Genomic DNA, 26,930 nt, shown 5'->3' on the forward strand with positions numbered 1-26,930 from the left:
AGCATCATTATCTTCTCCAAGCTTTCCTGTCTTCTCATTATGTGGCCAAAGTACTTCATCTTTGCCTCTTGCCTCCAATGAGCAGCCAGGCATTATTTCCTGGAGTATGTTCAAAAGCGTCTATCTTCCTTCACTCTGTCTTCCTTATGGTCCAGCTCTCACATCCATAGGTTACTACAGGAAATACCATTGCGTTAACTATGTGGATCTTCATTGCCAGTGTGATGTCTCTACTCTTCACTATGGCCAGTGTGATGTCTCTACTCTTCAGTATTTTATCGAGGTTGATCATTGCTCTCCTCCCAAGAAGTAAAGTCTTCTGATTTCCTGGCTGCAGTCTGCATGTGCAGGAATCTTCGTACCTAGAAATACAAAGTCTGTCACTGCATCCACGTTTTCTCCCTCTATTTTCTAGTTATCAATCAGTCTGGTTGCCATATAATAATAATAACAACAACAACAACAACAACAACAACAACAATAATAATAATAATAATAATAATAACAACTTTATTTTTATAACCCGCCTCCATCTCCCCGAAGGGACTCAGGGCGGCTTACATGGGGCCAAGCACAAATGGTTACAGACATAGTAATAAAAACACATCAATATAAAACAGATCAATAAGCAGATCAATAAAATCACATTAAGATAAAACCTGGTTTAATAAAAAACCTAAGAAAGTTCATAAAAATGACCTGGGCTGAAGAAAGTGCATATAGTGAAGAATGTAAACTAGAGAAAGAAGTAAGTAACCTGGGACTATTATTATTGGTAAGAGGCTTGGGATGAGGCTTCAACCCTATGAATGAGAAATCTCCAAAGTGTGCCAATGCTAACAATCCTGCTCAGGTTTTGCAAACTGAGGGCTGTAGCCTCCTACACATTTGTAAGGTGTATTCTTTTTTTCTCTCCTATCTTTGACTTTCCCAGTATTGTTTTCTTTCCCAAAAAGCCATGATTTCTCATGGCATGCCCAAAATATGATTATCTCAGGATAAATTATTTGGCTTCCAGCAAGAGTTCAGGATTGATTTACTGTAGGGCTTGTGTACCATAATTTTGGTATCTTTTTGGCAGTCCAAGGTATCTATAAAGTTGTCCTCCAGAACCACCTTTCAAATGAGTTGATTCTTCCCCCGTGGGCTTCCTTAACTGTCTAGCTTTTGTATCCATACACAGAAGTACCATCGTATGCATATATTTATACACTTGAGAAGTATATTTGTACACTTGAGAAGTATATTTTTATACTTGAGACATCTTTCATAGCTGACCTTCCTGATTTAGGTCATAAGGACTTACTGGATGACTGTTTAGTAGATTTACTAAAGCTCTCAATAATGTAACTGAATTTTTGGAATGCTATTTTCACCCCACTTGAAGAGACAGAAAATAGATTACACGAGGACAAAGAAAACAATTTCAAAGTATACTTGTATTAAACTATCAGAAATGACCTAGAGTTTTAATCAAATTGTCATATGCAAACCTTCATCTCTATATATGGGATATGCATGAAAAATGTCACACAAAGTGATTTCTTTTTAATTAAAAAAACACTTGAAACCAGGAGTTTACAGCTAAAAGGCATTCTCAGTGAAGTCAGAAATAATCCACCCTCCAAAGCTAATGTCCTCATTATTATTGTTATTTAATTATCACATATGTTCTTCATATATTTAAGAATAATTTAATGTCTTGTACATCATATTACAGAAATGCAAGCTACGACATTATGTATGTTTGTGACAGCCAACCTGTTTTAAAAACATTGACCACATAAAAGCAAGATTTATAAACATGCATAGTCAAGTTCTATGTCAAATGGGATGGATGACTAGTCTTTATTAACAACAAAGGAAAAGAGTTTACTTAAACCATCATCTGAAATATGAAAATGTGTATTCTTCAACTAGCATTTTAAAGGTGAGATATCAAAATAAGATGTATTAAGTCTCTTTTTTCCCAGAAGAAAAAAATATGTGTTGGAAAGCCCCTTAAAGAGGCTGCGATTAACAAAAAAAATGCTTGGATTGATTAATGTTTGATATTCCACAGAATCCAGCACTCCATTCCCTCATCCTTCCTCTTATGTCATGGGTTCTACAATTTCCTCACAACTCCACTTCTGTGTCGTAGATTCAGTAGTCCTTAAATTCTAGGAAAAGGGAGGTCATCAAAGTACAATTTAGGAAGTATGAAAAGGGAAAGGTGAAGCCCTGAAGTTGTCCAGTATCAATGGTTAGCTTCTGGACAACCAAACTGAGCCGGTACACATGATGCCTCTGTAAAATAAAGATGAAAATTATATTAATTATTTCCAAATTTACACTCATGCATTTACATTTTATGAACATTTTCTATAACTGTTTATACTTCTCATCTTTTGTCATTACTTTGTGGAATGCATTTCCTTGGTTGTTGTTGTTATTGTTGTTGTTGTTGTTGTTTGTTGTAAATGATGCCTACATGAGCCTCCTAGATAGAAAGTTCTAAGGTAAAATATTTTTTTGTTGTTTATACAAGTCATACTATTACTCATCTCTTACTAATCCAAGTATAGAGATGGTCTGATCCATAAAATGCTATGGACCATTCTCCTTGTGTCTTTGCTCCTCTTTGGCTCTGTGTGAAAGAGCCAAACTATAAGTTCCAGTTCCAGAAATAACTTTCAACACTCAAAACAACTATTGGACACCAAAGTCAATAATTGATATATGCCAAATAGCAGCAGAGAGAAGTGTTTTTGCTTGGACTATGACATAAGCTAGTACTGTGTATGGGCTACTCAGTTTAGTATTCTTTAAATACAGTACAGTCCCCATACCCATGTGGATATGGGGGCTCTTACTGAATACTTTGTGTAGATACATGAAACTACAGATAATGGCAAATACTATTATTTTTGATGGGATGGATGAGGATTAACCAAAGGAGGGTGTAGCCTGTACAAAAGGCTTAAATGAATTAGTGAAACTATGGATCAATGAAGCCATGTATCAGTTTTGTGGAGACAGAGGTAGTACTGTATAGTAAATAAAGAAAATTAAATAATCTCTCTGGGCCTGATCTCTCCTGCACCACACCCAAACCTGATGGAAACATCATTCATCCATGCTCCGATCACTGGCTGAATGAACATCTCTCTATGCAGCTGATGTCTGCTAAAGTAGGATGAAAGGGACGTTATGATTGTGACAATAGTGTAAATAGCAATCGTGAATTTGGAAGAGTTATGGAACAGAGCATACAATACAGAACAGTATATATATTTAACTACCATGTTTCCCAGAAAATAAGACAGTGTCTTATATTAATTTTTGCTCCCAAAGATGCGCTAGGTCTTACTTTCAGGGGATGTCTTATTTTTCCATGAAGAAGAATTCACATTTATTGCTGAACAAAAAAAATGAACATTTATTATATACTGTACAGTAGTTGTCATCACAAACCAGCATAACCAGACAAACTGTGAATCCTATCAATAATTTCTTGTTACTACCAATATTTCCATGTACAACACTCTATGGTAGGTACATTTACCAATCCTTTATGCTCTGGTGTTCTGTTTGGCGGGTATGCTTCCAAACAAAAACTTTGCTAGGTCTTACTTTTGGGGGAGGCCTTATATTTAGCAATTCAGCAAAACCTCTACTAGGTCTTATTTTCTGGGGCTGTCTTATTTTAGGGGAAATAGGGTAGTAGCTAATACAGATTACTAGACATGATTTTTATGCCCCTGGACCCCTATCCATAATTCATAATGGTCAGGATGCATAGGTAAATTTGTGTATTTTGTGTCTATAAGACACCAATCTCAGAGACTTGAAATACTGTTGACCAAGGATTTCTGGCTTCTTGGTGAAAAGGACCTTCTCCTATGAAGAACTACGTTTCCTAGAAAATAGACACTTTCTCAAATGTCACCACAAGGCAATAGCAGTAGTAGTGTTACATACCTGAAATGTCAGTATAAGTGCTCTTCTTTCAGTAGGACTTATTTCCAGGTAAGAATACCTACTCAGCATAAAAGTCTTAACATTCTCTGTCTTAGGCTCTTCACGTAGCCCGGGAACTTGGTGGATAAGCTTTGGCTTAAGTATCCATTCAGCCACACTTTTGAGATTTGCCTTTTCAATAGCTCGTATTTGTGAAGTATCTGAGAACAATTCCCCACTATCCACCACCATCACTCACAAGGGAGCCGGATCCATCCCCAATGTCCATGAGTGATTTGTGAGCCAGCCGCTCATTTTTGGACCTAATTAATTATGTCATGGAAAGAGGATTTACCCCCCACTTTCCCCTCAATCCTTGCTAATCTTGCATTCTGGATAGCAGAGGGAAAAACGAGGAAAGCATTTAGCAGCCTCAATTGTTTGCTGTTCCGTTGCCAAAATGTAGCTGAATGGTAAAACAGGTACTGATCAGTCAAAAGCTGTCTTGCTCTTCAATTTTCTAATATTAGCATCATTTATTATAATATTAAGAATCATTTGATATTAATTATAATACGAAGCATCATTTTCAAATATTGGGTTTATTTTATTTTCATTGTTGCAATTAACTAAGGATTTTTTCCCCTCCTCCTCCTCCTCTTCTTCCAAAGCCATATAATTAAAGAGCAGCATTTTCTTGGGGTTTTAAAAAGGTCTTTATGAAATCTACTCCTGCCACTGGTAATTACAATGTACATCTTAATATACCTCTGCTAGGCCTGAGCTGGAGATAACAGTCCTGTGTGGATTGCATTTGGCTTGCGCATAGAAGGTAAAATCCTTTATCTTATCTCAATCTCCACACAACAACCAGCCTCTCTTCCAATTCAGCCCTAATCTTCTTAGTAAATAATACTGATATTTTTCACCATAACAAAAATGGAGCTGCCAGATTCGGCTCGATAACGCCTCTCATTTACACACCATTCTCTGTCAAAATCTGCCTGATTTTTCTTAATCTCTTTAACTCATCAAAAATATACTTTTTTACATTCAGTCACGGTACGTTCTTTGCTACCAAATAATATTATTGTATATAGAAATCCAGTTGGTTCTCTCTCTCTCTCTCTCTCTCTCTTTCTCTCTCTCTCTCTCATAGATAAAAAGCCATCAACTCACTGGGTATGCTCTTTCACAAGTAATAAATTATTTGTTATGCTATTGAATTTTGCTGTGAAGTTTGAGATTTCTCGCCAAGTAGCCTAGAATGACTATTTAATTGACAGCATGCCCCAAAGGCAGCCCATTTTATATTATTTTGGACCTTGGAAGTCATCTTAGTTCAGTACTCTTGAGGATGTGGTCGTTTTGCATCTTTATCCTTTCTTTGGAAAATCCTTATCTATGAAACAAACAAAAAAAAACACTGTAAAACTGCACTCCTTTGAATCTTCTTTGGAGGCTATGAAATATGTCTGCATGTGGTTTCTACTGTTGGGAGTAGAACATTGCAATGAATGTAAGAGCAAATAAATATTTCAGCTAGCCTGATCAGGATGGAAATTGTAGGCCAAAACATGTTTTATGGATCATTAGGCAAATGACTCATCAAACCACCCAGATTTTTTCTACAATTGCATAACCTTCAATTGTTTTGCAGAAGTCCTGATTAATCCTACTTTCCTACTTTTTTCAGCTGCTTCTAAAATATCCGGGTTTCTTTCTCCTCCCACTTTCCCCCTTTCCCCTCTGCTTACTTTAATTACTATAAATGGTGTACAAAATGCAAAAGCAAACTCAGAAAAGAGGAATGCGAGATGAAATTTTGACTTTCCAGTAGATTCGCACCATGCCTAATAATTATTCTTACCTCAAATTTGCTGCAAGCCATCCAGATTGTATATAGCAAATTCCAGCAGAAGCTTTTCTTCCAGCCTTTAATTAATCACAAGAAGAACCGCAGTTTATTCTGGAACTTCCAGGAAATTCTGGAGTGACTTCCAGTGTTTTGGATGTGTGGACAGTTGTACAGGGTGATCCATCAAAAAAGATCCATCACTGTTTCACCAGCCATCCACATCTCCCTAACAGAGCCTTGCTGGCAATGTTGCTTCTGGTGTTCATATGACTGGGCATGCTGTTGTGACCTCCCCAAAACCTATGCTGCTAGAGAAGTTCTGCTAGTGAGCTGCTTCTCACTGGCAAAATGTCAGGGGTGGCAAGGCCTCAGGACAACAAGGCACTGGTGTCAATGTACTGTTGTGCCAGCTGGCTGTTAAGTGATTTCAGCTATTACAAGAACCATGAGTTTGGGTCCCAACCTGCCTAGTTCCATAGATCGAATAAGACATGAATGAGTTGAAGGCAAAAGAAAAAGAGGCATTTATTCACCTTGGCCAAAGCAGATGCCAGCAGAGGCTGCACTCTAAAGACTGACATACCTTAATGCAAACATACAGAAATATTTATAGGACTTTGACAGCAGTTTGAAACAAAAGACTTTTGCTGCCCTGAGTGCTGATTGGCTCAGGCCAGAGCCGGCTAGGATCTGCATGTTGGTGGGCTGAAACGTGACAGCAGTCGCTGGTTGGCTCACAAGTCTGGTGGGAATCTGAGTAAACTGTCATTGCTTATATTGAAGTATTGTGGCTGTTTTCTTAGTAGGTGAGAAAGAAAAGAAATGTGGGTAGAGTTTGAGGCAAAGGGTGCTAATAGTTTTGTTCCTGTCTGCTTGAAGTGAGACAATGGTTTTTGGCTGGCCAAACAATGTGTGGCAAGGGTGTTGGCATGGCCTGAATGGACTCCCAGAGAGGGTCTGGTGGGGTGTTGGGTAACTTCCATGACCTTTGACTTGGCTCCATTGTTAGGAAGGCAGAAGTATTATTTATTTATTTATTTACCCTATTTATACCCCACCTTTCTCTACCCCAAAGGGGACGCAAGGTGGCTTACATATGGCAATTATTCAATGCCTTAAAAACATAAGCTTAAAATATTTGCAAATTAAAAATGAATACATATTGACATTTATTTAAAACATTACATTCAGTTAAAATCACATCATCCAAAAATCGTAGTCTAAAGCCATTCCATTGTCATTGTACATATTACACATCTATTATTGCACTGAGCTATTATCCAAAGGCTTGATCCCAGAGCCAGGTTTTTGAGGTTTATGCTTGCAGCCTGAAGAGTGATAGGCTTATCCTGTGTTTCTGTCAGGGGGTGATGGGTAGCAGGGTGGATTCCAAAAATCATCATTCTGGTCTCACCACCCCCTTTCTTCCGCAGGCTGACTTCTCTTGCGGAGAAACAGCACTGGCCAACAGAATTCCAGCAGCCGGAGGTTCAGTTGTAAATCCAACTGTTGTTAAACTTTATTTACATATTTACAGTTACATTTCCCGGCTTCGGAGCATAGCATTCATTGTCCATCTCCAGCAAAAAACTCAAGCCGAACTCCACAGATAAGATAAGACACACATTCCTCTGTCCAGAGGAAGTTCCAACCCTCAAAGGCAGGAAATCAATCCTGATAGGTCACAGTAATCACAACAGGCTGTCAGTCAAAACTAGCCTGCTGTTAACTATTTCATTACTGAAAATACACACTCTAGCTCATCAGCAGTAAACACTTGATTTACATTTCATACAAATACAACCATACTCCAACAGTTTCCTCCTAGTGAATGTATGAGTGCTTGTGAAACTTGTATGTCCAGGCTAAAAATCATGTATGGAGGTTAGCCCAAATTAGGTTTCTGTGTGAATGCCCTTAGCTATAGAGACTTTCCATGATCATGGATTTCAGGGTCCTCTTTGGAATACCAAGGGTTTCTATTACATGGCTATATGGATTACAGAAGAGCTTTGGGGTGCTTCCTTATCCATATGTGTGGACTCCCCATGGTGTATGTGGGACAGCTCCAGATTATTTTGTCTTGTGTAGCATTATGGCACATCTACGCTGACAACTTTGCAGGGTGGGGTAACGATGCCAGAGGAGTGAATGATTTCAATATGAGGGGGATTGTACATGAAGATCTATAATCAGATTGAGGCCTGTGTGGTGCTTATATGTACTGAAGAAGTCGGATCCAAATCAGTTACAAGATCTGCAGGATCCATGACTTCATGGACCATGGAGCATTCAGGTTTGCTGTGCATTTTAAAGGACAGAAAGACTCACAATCTTGGCTCCAATTGGGATGGTTTGCAATATATGAAGTGATTAATCTAGTACTTTGGTGTCAAAATGCATTCTTTCGACAATATAAATGCACTCTGTGATTCCAATTGAACTGCCAGTGCTGCATCCTATAGAATCCCGGGTTTTGTAGTTTGAAGGGGCATTACAGCTCTCTGGCTGAGAATTCTAAACCCACTTCTCCTAACCTAAAAATCCCAGGATTCCATATGATTTCGTAATAGTAGTTAAAGTGCTCTCATGGAACTATAACTAGGTAGTGTGGAATGGCCCATATCTCCTATCTCACACACATTTTGTTGTTGTTGTTGTTTATTTGTTCAGTCACTTCTGACTCTTTGTGACCTCATGGACCAGCCCACGCCAGAGCTTCCTGTCGCCCGTCACCACTCCCAGCTCCTTCCTTGCCCCCTCTTCCTTTTTCCTTCCTTTTCCCCCAGCATCATTATCTTCTCCAAGCTTTCCAGTCTTCTCATTATGTGACCAAAGTATTTCATCTTTGCCTCTAATATCCTTCCCTTCAGTGAGCACTTGGGCATTATTTCCTGGAGTATGGGCTGGTTGGATCTTCTTGCGGTCCAAGACACTCTCAGGATTTTCCTCCAGCACCAAAGTTCAAAAGCATCTATCTTCCTTCACTCAGCCTTCCTTATGGTCCAGCTCTCACATCCATAGGTTACTATGGGGAATATCATTGCTTTAACTATGCAGACTTTCATTTCCAGTGTGATGTCTCTACTCTTAACTATTTTATCAAGGTTGGTCATTGCTCTCACACACATACACAATGCAAAATCACATATATACACAAAGCATGAAAAGAATGGGAATGAAAGAATCTCACCAACAGTTATGGAGACCAGCTAGAACAATGAAGAAACTTTTTTTGGATGGAGAAAAAAGCTCCTGAATGTGACCAGCAAACATTACAAGCTTTACTTTACTACAGTTATAAGGTAGGACTCCCATATCCGCAGGACCAGTCTCTACAATTTCATTTATCCACACCTGGTAAAGTATGTCCTCACATCACACGTATTACTCAAATACTTCTAACATTCTTAAAAAGAAAATATGAATTACATTTTTAAAAGAGTAGGTACTGCTTTGTTAAATATTTCACCTTCCACCTCCATAGATGTATATTTGCTTGTGCCTGTATGTGGGTCACAATGTATGAGCATACATAATGCAAGGCATACAGACACATGTCCATATACAGACATCACATACATCAAAATATATATATTCCACAATAGAATGGCCCTTAAACTCTGGTTTTCCATAGGGGATATTCTTTGAAGGCAGATCTTGTGCAATGGAAGGTAGAAATTTCAAAGTTCCAGGCACACATCTGACGTTACACACAAAGCTTCATTACGATAAACTAATTAAATTCCTCCTGACCCCATGCAGCTCAAACAGAACAATTACATTCCTGGCCGCCCCACAATGTGCCACCTTCTGTTATCCTGTGTCATATAAAGCAACATGACATTGCATAACCTGCCATGATTTCTGGCAAATAAATGTGCAAAAAAGTGCAATGCAACAATAATTGACATTTTTGATGTAACAAATGGGGTAAACTGCATTGCTGATATTAAATGCTATTTTATTAGGCTAATGAGAGAGTCAGCATAGTGTGGTGGTTCGTGCATTGGACTATAATTCTGGAGATCAGGGTTTAATTCCCATTTGGTCAGAAAAACCTATTGGGTGACCTTGGCAAGTCACACTCTCTCAGCATCAGAGGGAAGCAAAGGCAACCTCCATCTGAACAAATTCTGCTAATAAAAACCCATGATAAGATTGCCTTAGAATCACCATAAGTCACAAATGACTTGAAGGCACACAACAAGAAGAGACAAATGAAAGAAGATTGGTCCAGGGTGGAATTATTCCACTGTGATTTTCATGGAACTTTTTGTTATTAGCATCAAGTTGTCTTTAACTTATTCTGGCTCTGTGAATAAGATAATCATCCACAGTCCTGTTCAAGTATTGTAAAGTCTGGGCCATGGCTTCTTTGAAGGAATCAATCCATCTGGAATGCTTCCTCCGTCCCTATTTCTTTCCACTTCATCAAGTGTTATCATCTTTTCCAGTGAGCCATATCATTTCATGATGTGCCCAAAGTACAATAGCCCCAATTTCTGTTTTGACTTCTAGGAGATAGTTCAGGCTACCTGGCTTTCAAACTCAATGACTTCAAATTGCAGAAAAGGAGATTCCACCTGAACATTAGGAAGAACTTCCTAATTGTGAGTGCTGTTCAGCAATGGAACTCTCTGCCCCGGATTGTGGAGAAGGCTCCTTCTTTGGAGGCTTTTAAACAGAGGCTGGATGGCCATCTGTCAGGGGTGCTTTGAATGCAATTTTCCTGTTTCTTGGCAGGGTGTTGGACTGGATGGCCCATGAGGTCTCTTCCAACTGTATGATTCTATGATTCATGTATTTGTCTTTTTAGGTGCATCATCGGTCCCAGATTTCAAATGAGTTGTTTTTTTCTTGCTAACTTTCTTTGTTGTTCAACTTTCACAGCCATGCCAATCACCAATGGATGATTCACACTTTGCTATGTAATGACAATATACAACACTTGATGATCTCATCTAATTCCTTCATAACCAGCCTTCATAACTGCCCTTAACTTTTTTTCTGATTTTTTGACTACACTCTACATTTTGCTTTATGATTGCTCCAAAGTATAAAGTGTCACCACCAACAACTTTAGAGTTATGCAAATAATGTGTGGTCATTACTTTTGGTTTCTTGATATTTGACTTTATCTCTATTTCTGAGAAGTTTTCCCCTTAAATTTCATCAGTTCAAGAATATCTCAGTTAACAAAGTGCCTGTGTTCCTGGGCAAAGCTTATTCAATAGAAAGTTTGGTATCAAAGACATAATGTAAAAAAATATGAAAAAAACATGAAAAAATATTTATTTATCATGTCAGAAGCGAATACAGTTACCATGTATTTAAAAACACAAACAAAATTTAAAACTTGACATTATACTAAATGTCCTTTGACCAGAAGCTGGCCACTTGGAGTGCCTCTGCTGTCACTGTGAGAACGTCCTCCATTGTGCATGTGGCAGGGCTAAGGTTGCATTGTAGTAAGTGGTCTGTGGTTTGCTTTCTCCAAGCTCACATGCTGTGGACTCAACTTTGTAGCCCCTTTTGTAAAGAAGTGAAAAATAAGGATAGATTCCTACGCCACAAAAAGAGCAGCTCAATATATTTCAGCAATTTTTAATTTGAAACTAGCACTATGCACATGGGAAATGAAACAATTCACCTACGCTTTGCATAAGTAAACAGAACTTTTTGGACCTTCTAGAGATCACTTGAAAACTTTCCAAATGCATCTATGGATGCCTGTATTTTGCTACTTGCTTTCATGTTTCATATTATTTGCCTGTTGTAGGAAGGTACTCACAGCTACAGTTATACCAGCTAGAACAGAATCCCATTATTTCCAAGATCAAGCTTGATTGTATTTTTTTTTAACTGCAGAAATTCAGTAAACTGAAAGTTTGGGTTTCTCCTGCCTTCCGCCAGAACCTTTCTAATGTCAATGCTGCTAAAAAATATTCTAGATACACTGCAAGGGAGAAAGAAGAAGAGGATGGGTGCAAAGCATGATGTAAGTTAATAATAATTTTTAACTGATTTATATTGTACTGTATAATTTTTATATATGCGTTTTATTGTAAGCTGCCCTGAGTCCCCTGTTGGGTGAGAAGGGCGGGATATAAATATTGTAATAAATAAATAAATAAATAAATAAATAAATAAAGCAGACATAAAAATACTTTGTAGGTAGAAGTTTCTTCGTTCAAGATTCTGTTAACTTGATGTTTGCCTGAAGTCATTTCAGACCTTGCTATTTTTTCTGGTTGAAACATGATATCATCTGCATATTTAATTTTTGATGTTCCCCTATTTTTACTCCTTCTAAATTGAATCCCACTTTCAATATGATGTCTTCTAGTTATGAATTAAAGGGATGGAGGTGATGAGCACAGCCTTGCCAAATAGAAACCATTCATTATGCTCACACTTGATCTTAGCTAAAAAGCCAAGAAGTGATCATTCCATAACATTGAGCCATGGCAGTTAAAATGGTGCCAAACTGCATCAATTTGACAGTGCTGCTCTCTCCTATTTAGTTCCATATACATTGATACAAGTGCAGGGCAGATTGCATTTGATTTGTATATCATGATACACTTTGCCAACTATCTCAGTGGTGAATTATACCAGCCAATTGAATTGTGGCCTTAATATCAGCTTATTGATGTTTTTTACTCTTTTTCTTTTGTTTCCTGCCCAGCATGCTGACATCCAGAAAGGAAATTTCCATTTTAGATATAAATGTATCAGACAAACATGGCCCTCCAAAAATTCCAGTCCTAGTTGCACATTGTGTGTGCCTGGTGGATAGTGCCAAAGTGATATATCCTTATGTAAATTGTGCCCCTGTTTACTCCAAAGCTTGGAATGGATTGGGTGTCCCTCAGGCCATTCGGATAAATGAGATTGCACTGTAGTTCATTTCATTTCATTTCATTTCTCCAGAGCCCAGAGTAGATAAGGCCTATTATCTGGACTGGAAGAGGTCACTCAAGAGCAAGGAGATGGTCTTTCTTTCTCCCTATCCAGTGCATTTTTGAGCTGTAACCACAGTCCACCGATAGATTAAGATCCATTAGAATTGCTCACAGCACCATCTTAATTTTTAGTTCCTGGCTGTCCTGCTGTGTGGAAAAAAAGTGTTTGGCTGCACAGTGAGCATCATAGCTCACTCATCCACAAATATAATGCTAAAGATTAAAGTGGTAGCCTTTGTATTATCGTGGTACACTGAACCTTTCTCTTTAACATGAATCTTTTGGGTAGAATTAAAGGCAGCAATATGCACTTCCCATGGAATTGCCTTTTTAATAAATACAAAAGGGAAGATAACTCATTTTATTGTGTATGCGCACATGTTAAAAACAGGTAATCTTCCCTACGATTGTGGCATTCCATTGATTGGCTTCTGTTTTCCGTTAGAACATGAACTACATCACAACATATTAATTGATGCTAAACCTGCAAATTAAGAAAGAATACAGTTGTTTTCCAGCACGTCTGTGCTTCTCAGCTGGAGATGTGCTGTTTTTCTGACAATACACAGCGGGTTGAAAATGGCTGTGTTCTGAGCATAAGGGGAAGGGAGGGGAGGCGTCGGGTGGGGGAAAGACAACCACCTGACTGTTTTGTGTTGATGGAGAGTTTGTGGATGGAAGCGTAAATAAATGAATTTCCTTGAATGAAATATTCTGTGATCTGATGCCATATCATTTCACTCCCAGGCTTTTCTATTATGATGGTTAACATGGAATGAACAAAAGAGCTGCCAGAATTTCAAGCACACGATACTCACTTATGTACAAGGGAAACACAATGAGTCCATTAGCATTTCTTTAACCTTTGGGGGTATTGTATGCATCTGTGTCTATATATATATATATATATATATATATATATAGAGAGAGAGAGAGAGAGAGAGAGAGAGAGAGAGAGAGAGAGAGAGAGAGAGAAGACAAGCTTTCATTTAGGCAGAACAAGGGATCTGTGAGTGACTACATCTACTACTGGTTCTGCAAAGTCAATGAAGTCTTCTTGTAGCCTTCTCTCAGCACCATGCCTCTCTTTTACATTTTACCTTCTATCAAAGTCTGGAGTTTACTTCCAACATGGATTCAATGAACTATCTTTTTCACGGAATCAGATTTTTGGGTCGCCTCACTCTTTTTCTGTATTTGATTAATCTGGATGTTTGATTGGTACTTCCTTTCAAAGTAGAGTCACTGGAGATATTACTGAAAAACACAATTCAGAGGGCAGATATTCCAGAACATGTAACAAACCCAAACTTGGATAAATTTATTTCTCACAGTTCAATCCAGGACTGAATATGAGTCAGTGTTTTCTTGGTGTCTGCTTGGTCTACCGCAGTGGTTCCCAACCTGTGGTCCATGGACCATCAGTGGCCCCAAGAGCTTGCAACAAGAGTGACTGGTCTCACGAAACCCTCATAGTGCCAAGGCAATGGGGATGTCGGGAGGGGAGAGGCTAACTACCCATGAAGAGTGCGACAACAAGCCTCCTGACTGCTGTTTCTCTTCTCTCCCTCCCTCCCCCTGAGCGAAGTTGTTCCATGTGGCACCTGGAAGCATGGCCGCCTTGATGTCTTTGTTTTTCGGCCTGTTCCTGGGGTTATTTGGGTTGCTGATTTAGAAAATTGCATTGGATAGACCACATCAGCTCTAGATTATGAAATATGGTTTTCTGTGAGCAAGGAGATGGTGGCTACTAGATGGCATATGGTATATCCAATGCAATTTTATATGGTATACCCAATGCAATTTTCTGACTCAGCACCACAAATTAACAAATCAAATCTAAAGTTGACCAAAAACTGATTTGTAACTCATTTGGTATTAATGTTGGAGAGTGGTCTCTGGTCAAAAAAATGTTGGGAACCACTGGTCTACAGGGCAACACATCTAACCTCTGCCACTATACTTTTTATTTATTCCATATCAAAAACATTGCATACATTAATATAAAACTGATAAAAATAGAAGGAGCACAAGTGGCTAAATACCTTTTGACCAGAAATAAGCAAAAGGGACTGCATTGTCTGTAGCCTCAAACAATTCTTCCTCTGTACAGGAGGCAAACATTGCGGACAAACATACAGATGCAGAGTTTTCTGTTCTGCTCCACAGTCGCACAAGGTGGAGCATTCTTTTAGGTAGTGCCATTTTGTCAGATTGTCTTTTGATCTGCCCACTCCGCTTCTAAGTCTGTTCAGGGACTTCCAAGTTGCCCATTCTTGGTTTGTTGAAAAGGGAATAGAAGGAAAAATGACCCCAGAAAATGACTCTGGAGTAGAGATTACAGGAAAAATAATTTCCTTAGCGCAGTTTAACATTTACTGGCTGTTTGCAGAATTTTGCTCTTCAAGTAGATGAAACCTACAAGCTGATGGCTAGCCAACTCAACAATTCATATACAGCAAAGACTCCAGTCCAGTATCACACCATTCAGCTCTGCAAGAGGGAAGGCAAGGAAGGTGGAAAACAGCCTGGAAAACTTAGAGCACCCGAAGGAGAACAGTATTTCCTGCAGAAGAGAAAATGTTGACAAATCTGAATATTTCATTCATTCAATTCTTAAATGCCTTGAAGCACATATTTGTTTTGTCCTGTTTCCAAATCAACATAAATAATGGAAGAAGGGTGAGTGATTGCTGTTTTGAAATGAGTGATCATTTGGGAAATATAATCCACGAGGCAGAGAATAATGAAGACATAACTGCCTAACCATATGTGCCAAAGGGGCTATCAGGATACCAGGCCACATGAACAATGCATATGCAGAGTGCAGAAGGCTGCATGCCAAGTCAGGTATAATGCAAATATTTAGCACAAAGTCACTAGCACATTGTTTAAAAAAGATTGGAATGATGCCTTTTTATGCCCTTTTTAATACCAGGCAGCCACATGGGACTTATTTAACTAATTGGGCGGATAAAGGCATTCCAGGATAGTCTAAACTTTTCACAATTAGAATCGCTCTGACCTTGAATAGACCAAAACACAGTTGTTGATCATAATTAAATGGCAAGCTGTGAAGTTGTCAATAAAGATAATGAAACTAGAAGATGCTTTAATCCATGAAAATATTGTTTTCAAAATAACACTTTTGTATTCATTTCCCTTGGAACGTATTTTTTTCTGTCCATTCCTTAATTTATGCATTTCTGTATGCATTTCCTCCACACACACAGTATGTATATATGCAGCATATACGGAGCATAAATGTATACATTTCGTGTGCATTTTCATGGTATACACAGATTTAAAGTAATAAATATACAAATGCATACTTCTAGAAAAATGTGCATGGACATGCGTGGTATTTGTTCTTTTGTTCCTGCCCAGTGCATTTTTGTGTACTTAAAAGCAATTGTGGTAGCTCCTCCACTTTCATGGGGGTTAGGGGTGACAGCAGAAAGACCATATTTTAAAAAATGTTTTGTTTTTTTTTTTACTTGAGGGAACATCTCTCTAGGAATCTCTAGGACCCCATCGACACCGACCATTTAATGCAGTTCAAAGTTAGCTTCAACCTGTGGCAGCTACATAACAAAAACCCAGGAAAGCACACAAAAGAAAGCCCTTAATGCCTATAAGTACTCTGTGGTTTGTGTAATCGCCTCATATTGATGCCAGGATTTCCAGTGTAATAATCTGCACAGCAAAACAACTTTATTCAATAATGGTGTGAAACTGCATTAAATGGTCAGTGTAGATGGGGCTTTCATCTTTCAGAGTGTCTCTATGATTAACTTTCACCAGAGACTGACTATAGAATTAAACTGGAGAATCCAAGAGAGCACATATTAAGCCAATCCACAAATAATCAAATCTGAAAAATCCTTATTTAGCCATGGAAACCCACTGGGTGACCTTGGGTAAGTCACAGGAAGATGAAGGCAAACTGCATCTGGACAATGACAGCTTTATCATGAGGCCACCATAAGTTAGCAATGACTTGAAGGCACATAACAACAAGCTAGGCCATAGTCTCTACCAGTCGTTCTCAATTGTGGATCCCCAGATGTTTTGGCCTTCAACTCCCAGAAATCCTAACAGCTGGTAAACTGGCTGCGTTTTCTGGAAGTTGTAGGACAGAAAAACTGGGGGACCCATAGGTTGAGAATCGTTGCAGACCATAATCTAGCTGGGACACCTTGGTCTGACCACTTTCATGGCTGAGATAGGATTTAAATCATGGACTTAACCAGCTCATCTTCCTGTTGCACATTAGATGTTAAACCTTTCTTATTTCTTTATTTGTGCATTTCACTGTCAGTTAAACGTCATAACTAAAATATTAGGCATGTGTTACTTTGTACTTAGCCAAGTATGGACTGCTTTTTCTTGCCTCTCCTTCTCTGTAACAGATCTTAAAGCCCATTAACGCTTTGATCCCTCTGCCACTTAAACTTTTCCATGTAATGTGTTCTGAATCAAGATGTAAGACTAGGATGTGTTTCTTCTCTCAGCTGCAGTGGGCATTGCAGATCCTATCTCCGTGGGCTCTTATGTGGTGCCTGACTATTGTGATATAAGATTATTTCTCTCCGTTCCACCCAGATGGCTTTAGAAGATGTCCATGGGTGCGCTCACGGGGGTGAAAGACTACGTGCCACAATGCTTTTTTTTTTTTTTTGCTTCCCATAAGTTATTTCACAGTTACATTAATTTAGACAAGCTGGTTTTGACATTCTGCTGAAAGCTGCTACCTGTTCAATAATTCTATGATAACAGAGAGATTCTTCAAGAAAACATCCCTTCAATATATCTAGAAATGAGATACTATAATCTCAAGCGTTATTGTAGCCTCTTGCTACTGATAGAAGTGGATTATGGAGCCATTTTACTGTATAAATATTATGACCTTCTGCCAGGTTGGGATTTTATCTCTCCTCTTTTTATAGCATGTAGATTAATTGGATTTTTGGTGAAATGCATTTGCATTATGCTCATTTAGGAGTAGATAATCATAAAATTAGCTGGCAAAGGGCCTTTATTTGAAGCTATCCAGGCACAGCTCATTTTACCAGCTCATACCAGAGCTTGAAGGTAACTTGATACAAACAACTAATTATTCAAAATCAATTCCTTATTCTCAAAGACAAATCTACAGCCAATACCTGCAGTTTCATATATCCATGTTTGACAAAATATGTAATCTCTAGGAATTGTATAGGTCTTCCAGTGAAACTCTATGGCGTTCTTTAGCCAGAAGTCCTTCATTTCAATAAAACTGGCTATTTTATGTAGTTTTGTATCTCTGTGTGAAGTTCAGGAATGTATCCCCCATGATATGAGGTTGTACTGTATTACTACTGAAACTTGATAAAAGATAATATCACCCTTTTTTCAATTTAATCGTCAGAGTTTATAAAAGTTACATTTTTACACAATGATTCTCAGAATTGCTAAGGTAGCATAGCCTTATTCTGCCTTACTGGCAGAAGAAGTCTAGGAGATGCAGTTCAAAAAGTACCTTTTGTAAACTCTGATATCACTAATTTGAAAACTATGATTACAGTTGCAGGTTTTGTGGGTCACAAAATAGGGGAAGATAACTACTAAATGGTTCAAATGCTGTAATGACATTATCACTCTGGAGCCCCTGGTGGCGCAATAGGTTAAACCCTTGCGCCGGCCAACAGGTTGGCGGTTTGAATCCAGGGGATCAGGGTGAGCTCCCCTCTGTCAGCTCCAGCTCCCCAAGTGAGGACATGAGAGAAGCCTCTCATAGGGTGGTAAAACATCAAACATCTGGGCATTCCCTGGGCATCGTCATTGCAGATAGCCAATTCTCTCACACCAGAAGTGACTTGCAATTTCTCAAATCACTCCTGACACAAAAAAATTAACACACTTTCCTTTTTATTATTAATCATTTTTATTCAGAAAAAATAAGACAACACCCACAAAAATATGAGAATATAAACCATAAGACAAAATATAAAAACTAGAATACTAAATGTGTTGTCGAAAGCTTTCATGTCCAGGATCACAGGGTTGTTGTATGTTTTCCGGGCTGTAATATTAGTCTTCCACATTTTCTATTGAGTTGATCATCTAGCATCCCTACCAAATAAAGTTCAGGTTTAACCATAAATTTAACTTCAACTATTTCTTCTATGACCGCATCAGATGGGCTGATTTGCCTGTCATATGCTGCTTGCTCTCCACTTTCGACACGGAGTCCATTATACGAAGCATAGGAACTTTTGGCTGGGCTCTGTGCCGAAAGAGAAGAGCAGGCACCATACACCGCTGCTGTGGCAACATGATAGGTTTCCCATGTTACCTGAAGGCACTGGGGAGAAGCCAGGTGCTGACTCTTCTCACCATGGAATGGGGATCAAGGTAAGGGGTTCAATGCAGGGTGTAGCACAACACGTTCTCCATTCCCCCTGCTGGGACCCCATGAATTTGCCACAATGCATGGTGAATCCATGGACCTTTGTGATGAGGTCCCTAGTACCAGATGTATTTGTCCCCAATATTTTTGGGCCTTTTTACAGGAACACCACATATAATAAAACATACCAACATTTGCGGAGCTCCTGGTGGTGCAGCGGGTTAAACTGCTGAGCTGCTGAACTTGCTGACCAAAAGGTCGGTGGTTCAAATCTGGGGGGGGGGGGAGTTGTTAGCCCCAGCTTCTGCCAACCAAGCAGTTCGAAAACATGCAAATGTGAGTAGATCAATAGGTACTGCTCCGAGGGGAAGGTAACGGTTCTCCATGCAGTCATGCAAGCCACATGACCTTGGAGGTGTCTACAGACAATGCTGGCTCTTCAGCTTTAAAATTGAGATGAGCACTAACCCCCAGAGTCGGACACGACTAGACTTAATGTCAGGGGAAACCCTTTACCTTTGCTTACCAACATTTTCCCCACATTTCCAACAATAACTAGAGTTACTTAGAAAGCCTTTCTGGCGTTTTTTCATTTTGAATTTTTTTATTAAGCATTGCCAAATAAAATTAAAGCATTTCACACATTAAGACAATGTGGGGGTGAAGGGAACCAATAATAACTCGACTATCCCTGTCTTCTTTTTTATTCCCTTTGTTTGTCTCCCCCTAACCCCTTCCTAGCTTTTCTTATACATCGTCTCTCTGTACTGCTGGCTTCTACCTAGGCCCTGTTAATACTGTTAATTAGACAAATATATACAATCCTTGCAGAAAGATCCAGGACCACACCTGTAGCATGCCTGAGGCCTGTCCTAGATAAAAACATAGGTTGAATCCAATAGCAGTATGGACATACACAGTAGTTATTTCAATAGGAAACCAGCAACAAATTGTACACCGAGACTAGTAGAGCTTTGAAAATGACAGTCCTATATAAGCAATGGTGTCTGGTAGCTCCCAAGTCAATGGAATGGAGAATCTATTTCAGGTTTTGGTGAGCTTTAAAGGAGCTGTCCTGCTTTAAGAGAGCTTCAACAACTGAAGCACAAAGGGAATCCAATGACAAAAAGTCTGCAGTCAAGAAGCCATAAATCAGAACAAAGTCTAAGCAGAGAAGTCAATGAGTAATCCAACTGTCACAAATCCAAAAATACAACAGTATAGTCCAGTGGCAATCACGAGGTGAACTGAAGTTTGCTTTCAGCAGCTAGTTAGGAAGACGCCTGCCAGCTTTTAATAACACTCTGTTCAGCCCATATCCACATGCCAGTTAGTATTTTGAAAGTGCATCTTACAGCTGTGTGCCTGTGTCTTCCACTGTGTGCCCGTGTCAAGCAATTCATGTTATCTCAGGAGAGCTCTAGGGATCTCACCTCCATCTCCTTTTCTTGATGAACTGGAGGATTTGGTTATTCATCAGGCTGAAGTGGAGGAGGTAAATCTTTTTAATCTTCTAACAAAGATAAATTCTGGGGGAGCTCGCCAATGTGCTGAATTTATTTAGGAATGCAGCCCAAGACCTTGGAGAGCTCCTTCAAAGGTTGGTTTATAATCTGGACTGTGCTTCTTACCCCACTGACATGGGAATCAGCAACCACCACTGGTTTAAAAGTAATGTGTTCCAAATAACTAGTTGCATGTAATCCATTCCTCTTCTCAGTAATGAAGGCATAACCACATTACATTATATCTGTCCTTTCTGAGATTTAACTTTACTACTGTCATCCTTCATTGTTATATCTCTTGGTTAAAATTATTTTAAACATCCATGCTCTGAGGAAGAAGCGCCCATGCTGCAAAAGATTTTATAATGTTTTTTACACCCTTTGATTGACTTTATTAAAGATATCACTACAGTGTGTTTTTGGGGGTTTGCTCTGTTTTGTTGCATGACCAACATAGCTGCTACTGGGTATATATGATGTGCTGAAGTTATCCATGATTAAGCAGTTATTGAATTATGCTCCTGGAATTCAAAGCAGAATTTAACCATTATTCTTCCTGGGATGGCTTCATTTTATTAACACTTCTTAATATTTGGCAACCCAATTAGGAGCCCCCAGTGGTGCAGTGGATTAAACCCTTGTGCTGGCAGGACTGGTGACTTGAAGGTTGGGTTGCTGGCCTGAAGGTTGCCAGTTCAAATCCAACCCGGGAGAGCATGGATGAGCTCCCTCTATCAGCTCCAGCTCCATGCGGGGACATGAGAGAAGCCTTCCACAAGGATGGTAAAAACATCAAACATCCAGGCATCCCCTGAGCAATGTTCTTGCATACAGCCAATTCTCTCAAACCAGAAGCGACTTGCAGTTTCTCAAGTCACTCTTGACACAAAAAAAACTTAGCAACCCTGTTAGGATGGGAAATGACACCTGTGTTTAACTGAAATTGGAAATTGTGACCTCTAAAAATGTGCTTAATTTTTGAAACAGTTTCCTAACTCATCAAGTATGCCTATTCCTAGTCCCATGAACACCAAATAGTGGCGCTTCACATGAAACTGAAATGGAAGTCTAGACATCTTTCTGTTTGAGGATTTAGATTAAAATTTTGTGACTAGCTTTTTGTTGCTTAGGTAACCATTGTATTGGAGTCTTGTAAAAGTTGACTTCCTCAGCTGAGACTGAGAATGCAGAATTAATCATGAATATATTGACTGCTGAACTGTTAGAGATAACCTCCAGAGTGTCCCCAAATTACTAAGGCAGTCAGCCAATTACAGAATATTGTAGTCTATTGATAATCTGTCTTATAATTAATTGATTGACTAGCTGCATTTAAATAAATATACCTGTTACCTACATTTCAGAATAAATCCCTGCTTGAGATGCCTCACTTGACCAAGCAACCGGTTCAAGCTGGCAACCCTAGAAGAAAATATTAGAATCTGGAAAAGATAAAAAAATCTTAGGTGGACATGTAATGGGATGTAATATTGGAAAGACTATAAATCAAAAGTTTATTGGAACCTGTTTATTGACTCTCAGGAAGTTTCTGTAAGATAGAGTGGTGAAGACTGAACTCAAGTTCATTTACACTGTAGAATTAATGCAGTTTGACACCACTTTAACTACCATGGCTTAATGCTATGGGATCTTGGGCTTTGTAGTTTGGTGAGGCACCAGAACTTTTTGGCAGTGAAGGCTAAAGTTTTGACATGACATGATTACACACCATTGGGCCATGGTAGCCATAGTGGTGTCAAACTGCATTCATTCTGCCATGCAAATGCACCTTCAGACTCATTTCTTTGTAATAATGTCTAGGAATAGGTTTCACATTGTTGCTTTATACTAGAATGATGTAAAGGAGAGGAGAGGGGAGATACATGTAATTCTTCAGATTTAGTTAGACTCCAACTCCCATTAGCCTCAGCCAACATGGCCAAAGGTGAGATGATGGGAAGTGTGATCCTCAAAATTTTGTGGACCACATGAGAATAAAACCCTACTATTATATCTTTGTTCTCTCCTGGGTTGCATTATATACTTTCATTGGCAATGACAATAACCTGGCTAAAGCTGCAATACTATGAGCTCTTACATGAAATTAAGTTCCATTAAACATAGTGAATGTAATTAAACTAATTTTGTTGTCCTTTGCTACTCATTATATCTATTATTCTCCTGGAGCACAGACATTTTAAATCAAGCATAGAAAAAGTAGTGGCTTCCAGATTTCAGCTCCAATGACACCTCCAGCCAGCATGACCAATAGTCAGTGATAATGGGAACTATAGTCCATGTTGAGGTCGGTTGTCCTTCCACTCTCTCTTTAAAGAGACAAATCCACTGTTATGAAAATTTTACAGTTTTGCAGGGCAGGTAGGTGGGATGGGAGAGATGAGAAATTTTCCAGAATAGTTATTGATGATCATAACAGTGTCCATTTTCAAGTAAACCCACCAAAGACTTTGAGAAATTTCTCCAGACATCTCCCTCAATTCATTTATCTAACTCCATTCACTTGGTCTATTGCCAGAAAGGGAAAAGGACAAGGAGGTCACAAGTAAGAACAAGATATAGAAGGAAGCAGAATGTTTAAAATTCAGCCAAATGCAGCTTCAACCACCGTCCCACCCCAGTCTTAAAACTAGCTATACTCTTACAGTGCAAGTCATGGTCTACCCACTAACTACAGTAATAAGCAATGGCTCAGATTTTCAGACTTTCCCAGCTGCACCTGAAGATCGAATTTGGGACCTTTTCCTGGCATCACATCTACTCTGCTTCTGAGCTAAAGTTGTTTGTTCATTCTGTTTTATTCTAAATAAGAATGCCCTGTTTATTTCCAGACTACTCAGTGCAACTTAGATGCTCAAAGCATCAAAACCATGAAGCAAATAATAATATGACTGCATGCATTGTAAAATGAATTGGTGAACATCTTAAAAGTTGAGTTAAATACTAAAACAAAATAAGAGGCATGAGAAAATAAATTCTTACTGGTGCCCAAATGACACCAGGTTTGTATCAGTTGAGGTTTTTTGTACTTTGACTATGTACAGGAGGCGGCTTTAAAGCAGACCTGCACAACCTGGGTCCCTTCAGATGTTTGGGCCTCCAACACCCATAAACCCTAGCCAGCTTGTCCAATGGCCAGGGAGCTGAAGTTCAAAACATGGGGAGGGCTGCAGGTTGTGCAGGCCTGCTTTAAAGACTAGGCATACATGTCCACAGCTGGTTTCAGGGCTCTGTAGCTCAGCTCAATGTATGTTTGTATATGCATGCATACACTCAGATAAATCACATCTTTTGGAGCCAGGTAGGGAATGGTCTTCACACATAACAACTTGTAGGCATTTTTGTGCAAGTGGCTGTAGAAATAAAATTCCTCTTTGGCTGACAGTGAACTTTCCACATGGCACAGGACCTGGGAGATGTATAGGACAAATAAAAATATAACTTACAATAAAATTAATAAAAAAATGCAAATAACGTCAAATAAAAATTACACAACAATTTTTAACCAATACCACCACCACTTTGCCACGGCAACGCGTGGCCGGGCACAGCTAGTATATATATATGGATGGAATTACACTTTAAAAACGTACCTATTTGGACTTACAAATTCAGCTTAAGAACAAACCTACAGAACCTATCTTGTTCGAAACTTGGGGTCTCCCTGTAGACATTTTATATACTATTTTAACTATTTTGTGTGTGAAATAAAGTTTGAGTACCAGCAGAAAGCAAAGGTGTCACTATCCAGGCTGCCCATGTGGACAATTTTGGATTTTGAGATTCTGGATAAGGTATGTTCAACTTATATCTGCATTACTATAGCTAGAATATGAGCCCTCGGTGGCACAGTGGATTAAACCCCTGAGCTGCTGAACTTGCTGATTGAAAGGTCAGCAGTTCGAATCCAGGGAGCGGGGTGAGCCCCTGCTGTTAGCTCCAGCTTCTGCCAACCTAGCAGTTGGAAAACATGCAAATGTGAGTAGATCAGTAGGTACCGCTCTGGCAGGAAGGTAATGGTGCTATATACCGTCATGCCGGCCACATGACCTTGGAGGTGTCTATGGACAACGCCAGCTTTTCGGCTTAGAAATGGAGATGAGCACCAACTCCCAGAGTCGGACACGACTAGACTTAATGTCAAAGGAAGAACTTTACCTTTATTATAACTAGATTATGGAAGAAGAATACTTGGGTGTCGCCTTCACTGTGCAACTCTGTGTTCCTCTTTCATGCAGTGGTGTGACAGCCCACAAGCTGACAGAGTGTCATTCCAATCAGCATCAGATACATCGCTTTCATTACAACCTGGGCAATGACATCTCCAAACCCAAATATATGGACACAATGCTGACTCTGTACCTAAACAGATCTAAGACCTGTGGTTTCCAGCCTGATTTAACTGTGGATGGGTTTACGCTAAGAGACAGTTTCTCTGTGTTGTCAGAGCACAGGAGATGACATGAATTGTCACAGCAATTGCTGACTATGTTAAAATACAGCCTGAACCATGACTTTATCAGTCATAAAGGGGCCCTCCACACAAACTACTCTCTGCATTGTCCTGCTCCCCATGAGCTGAAAAACATTAAGCTACATGAGATGTATCCCTATACTGTCGAATGTTACAAAAATATATATTTGATGACTCTCAGGAAAAAGAACATGATCTACTGAGAGACTAGCATTGGATAAGCCACTGGACAGGGACATAGGAATTCAAGGTTCTAGTCCACAATGATCCATAGAATTCATTGATGCCTTTGCTTCAACCCGACAAGATGGTTGTTGTGAGAAGAAAGTGAGGAAGAGAAAAGCTCTGTTGTTCCACCTTTAGCTTATTGTAGCTTTAGTTTCCGCCACTGTCCCAAATGCAGTTGTTGGCAATGAGAGAGAAGGCCATCCTGAGTCTATGGAATAACCTCCCCAAAGAAATGAAAACAGCTCTCTCCCTTTCTTCTTTTAAGAACCAGTTAAAAACATTTCTGTTCAGACAGGCCTTCAGTGAAGAAATTTAGCCTGAAGTGCCAGAAAATGCCATAACATTACTGACCAGAGCAAAGTGTAATATAACTCGGCATGATGCCATATTAATGTATATTGTTTTTAAATTGTCCATTTTAAGATGTTTCTATATTTATTGATTGTTTTATTGGTCTGGATATATGTATTTGGATTGTAGTATGTATTACATTAATATGTTGTAAGCTGCTATGGATCCCGTGAGAGAAAAAAGCGGGATATAAATGAAGATGATTTATTATTATTATCACAACGACGTTGTATGACACAGCAAACAAGATAGATATGCTGGGTTTCGTTTCACAAAATCACAAGTCGAACACTTCCCAAGTGTCTAGGACTGTGTGATGTATTTTCGGATGATGCGTGCAGATCCCAGCAGGGTGGCTTTTTGCAGTTGGCAGATCGTGATTTTGTCAATGTCTATTGTTTCCAAATGCCGGCTGAGATCTTTCGGCACGGCACCCAGTGTGCCCATCACCACCGGGACCACCTGCACTGGTTTCTGCCAGAGTCTTTGCAGTTCAATCTTGAGGTCCTGATAGCGGCTGAGTTTTTCCTGTTGTTTTTCGTCAATGCGACTGTCACCTGGGATGGCAACATCAATGATCCAAACCTTGTTCTTTTCCACAACTGTGATGTCTGGTGTATTGTGTTCCAGAACTTTGTCAGTCTGGATTCGGAAGTCCCACAGTATCTTTGCGTGCTCATTTTCCAATACTTTTGCAGGTTTGTGATCCCACCAGTTCTTTGCTGCTGGCAGGTGGTACTTGAGGCATAAGTTCCAATGAATCATTTGGGCCACATAGTTGTGCCTCTGTTTGTAGTCTGTCTGTGCAATTTTCTTACAGCAGCTGAGGATATGATCAATGGTTTCATCTGTTTCCTTGCACAGTCTGCATTTTGGGTCATCAGCTGATTTTTCGATCTTGGCCTTAATTGCATTTGTCCTGATGGCTTGCTCCTGGGCTGCAAGGATCAGGCCTTCTGTCTCCTTCTTCAGGGTCCCATTTGTGAGCCAGAGCCAGGTCTTCTCCTTATCAGCTTTTCCTTCAATTTTGTCAAGGAACTTTCCATGCAATGTTTTGTTGTTCCAGTTGTCAGCTCTAGTTTGTAGTGTGGTTTTCTTGTACTGGTTTTTTGTCTGCTGTGCTTTGAGGAGTTTCTGATTTTTGACTTCAATCAAAGCAGGTTCTTCACTTTGCTTTACATATTCTGCCAGGGCA

At 39.3% G+C, this 26,930-nt stretch overlaps 1 protein-coding gene across 5 annotated transcripts in view; it reads right to left on the reverse strand.

The window, feature by feature from the left end:
* The window catches only part of camkmt (calmodulin-lysine N-methyltransferase), a 796,752-nt gene that overhangs the window by 315,751 nt on the left and 454,071 nt on the right, over window positions 1–26,930 (reverse strand). For 3 of the 5 annotated variants that reach the window (XM_062968940.1, XM_062968941.1, XM_062968939.1), the window contains one exon: window positions 494–15,334. The exons of 1 other annotated variant lie outside the window; for it this stretch is intronic. The gene's annotated coding sequence lies outside the window, so the exon portion shown is untranslated. Of the gene's footprint in view, window positions 1–493; window positions 15,335–26,930 lie in introns of those variants that run through there. One more of the 5 variants, XM_062968943.1, reaches the window with a different exon arrangement.

Source organism: Anolis carolinensis, chromosome 1 (genome assembly GCF_035594765.1).
Source record: "Anolis carolinensis isolate JA03-04 chromosome 1, rAnoCar3.1.pri, whole genome shotgun sequence".
In the NCBI taxonomy this organism is placed as follows: Eukaryota; Metazoa; Chordata; class Lepidosauria; order Squamata; family Dactyloidae; genus Anolis; species Anolis carolinensis.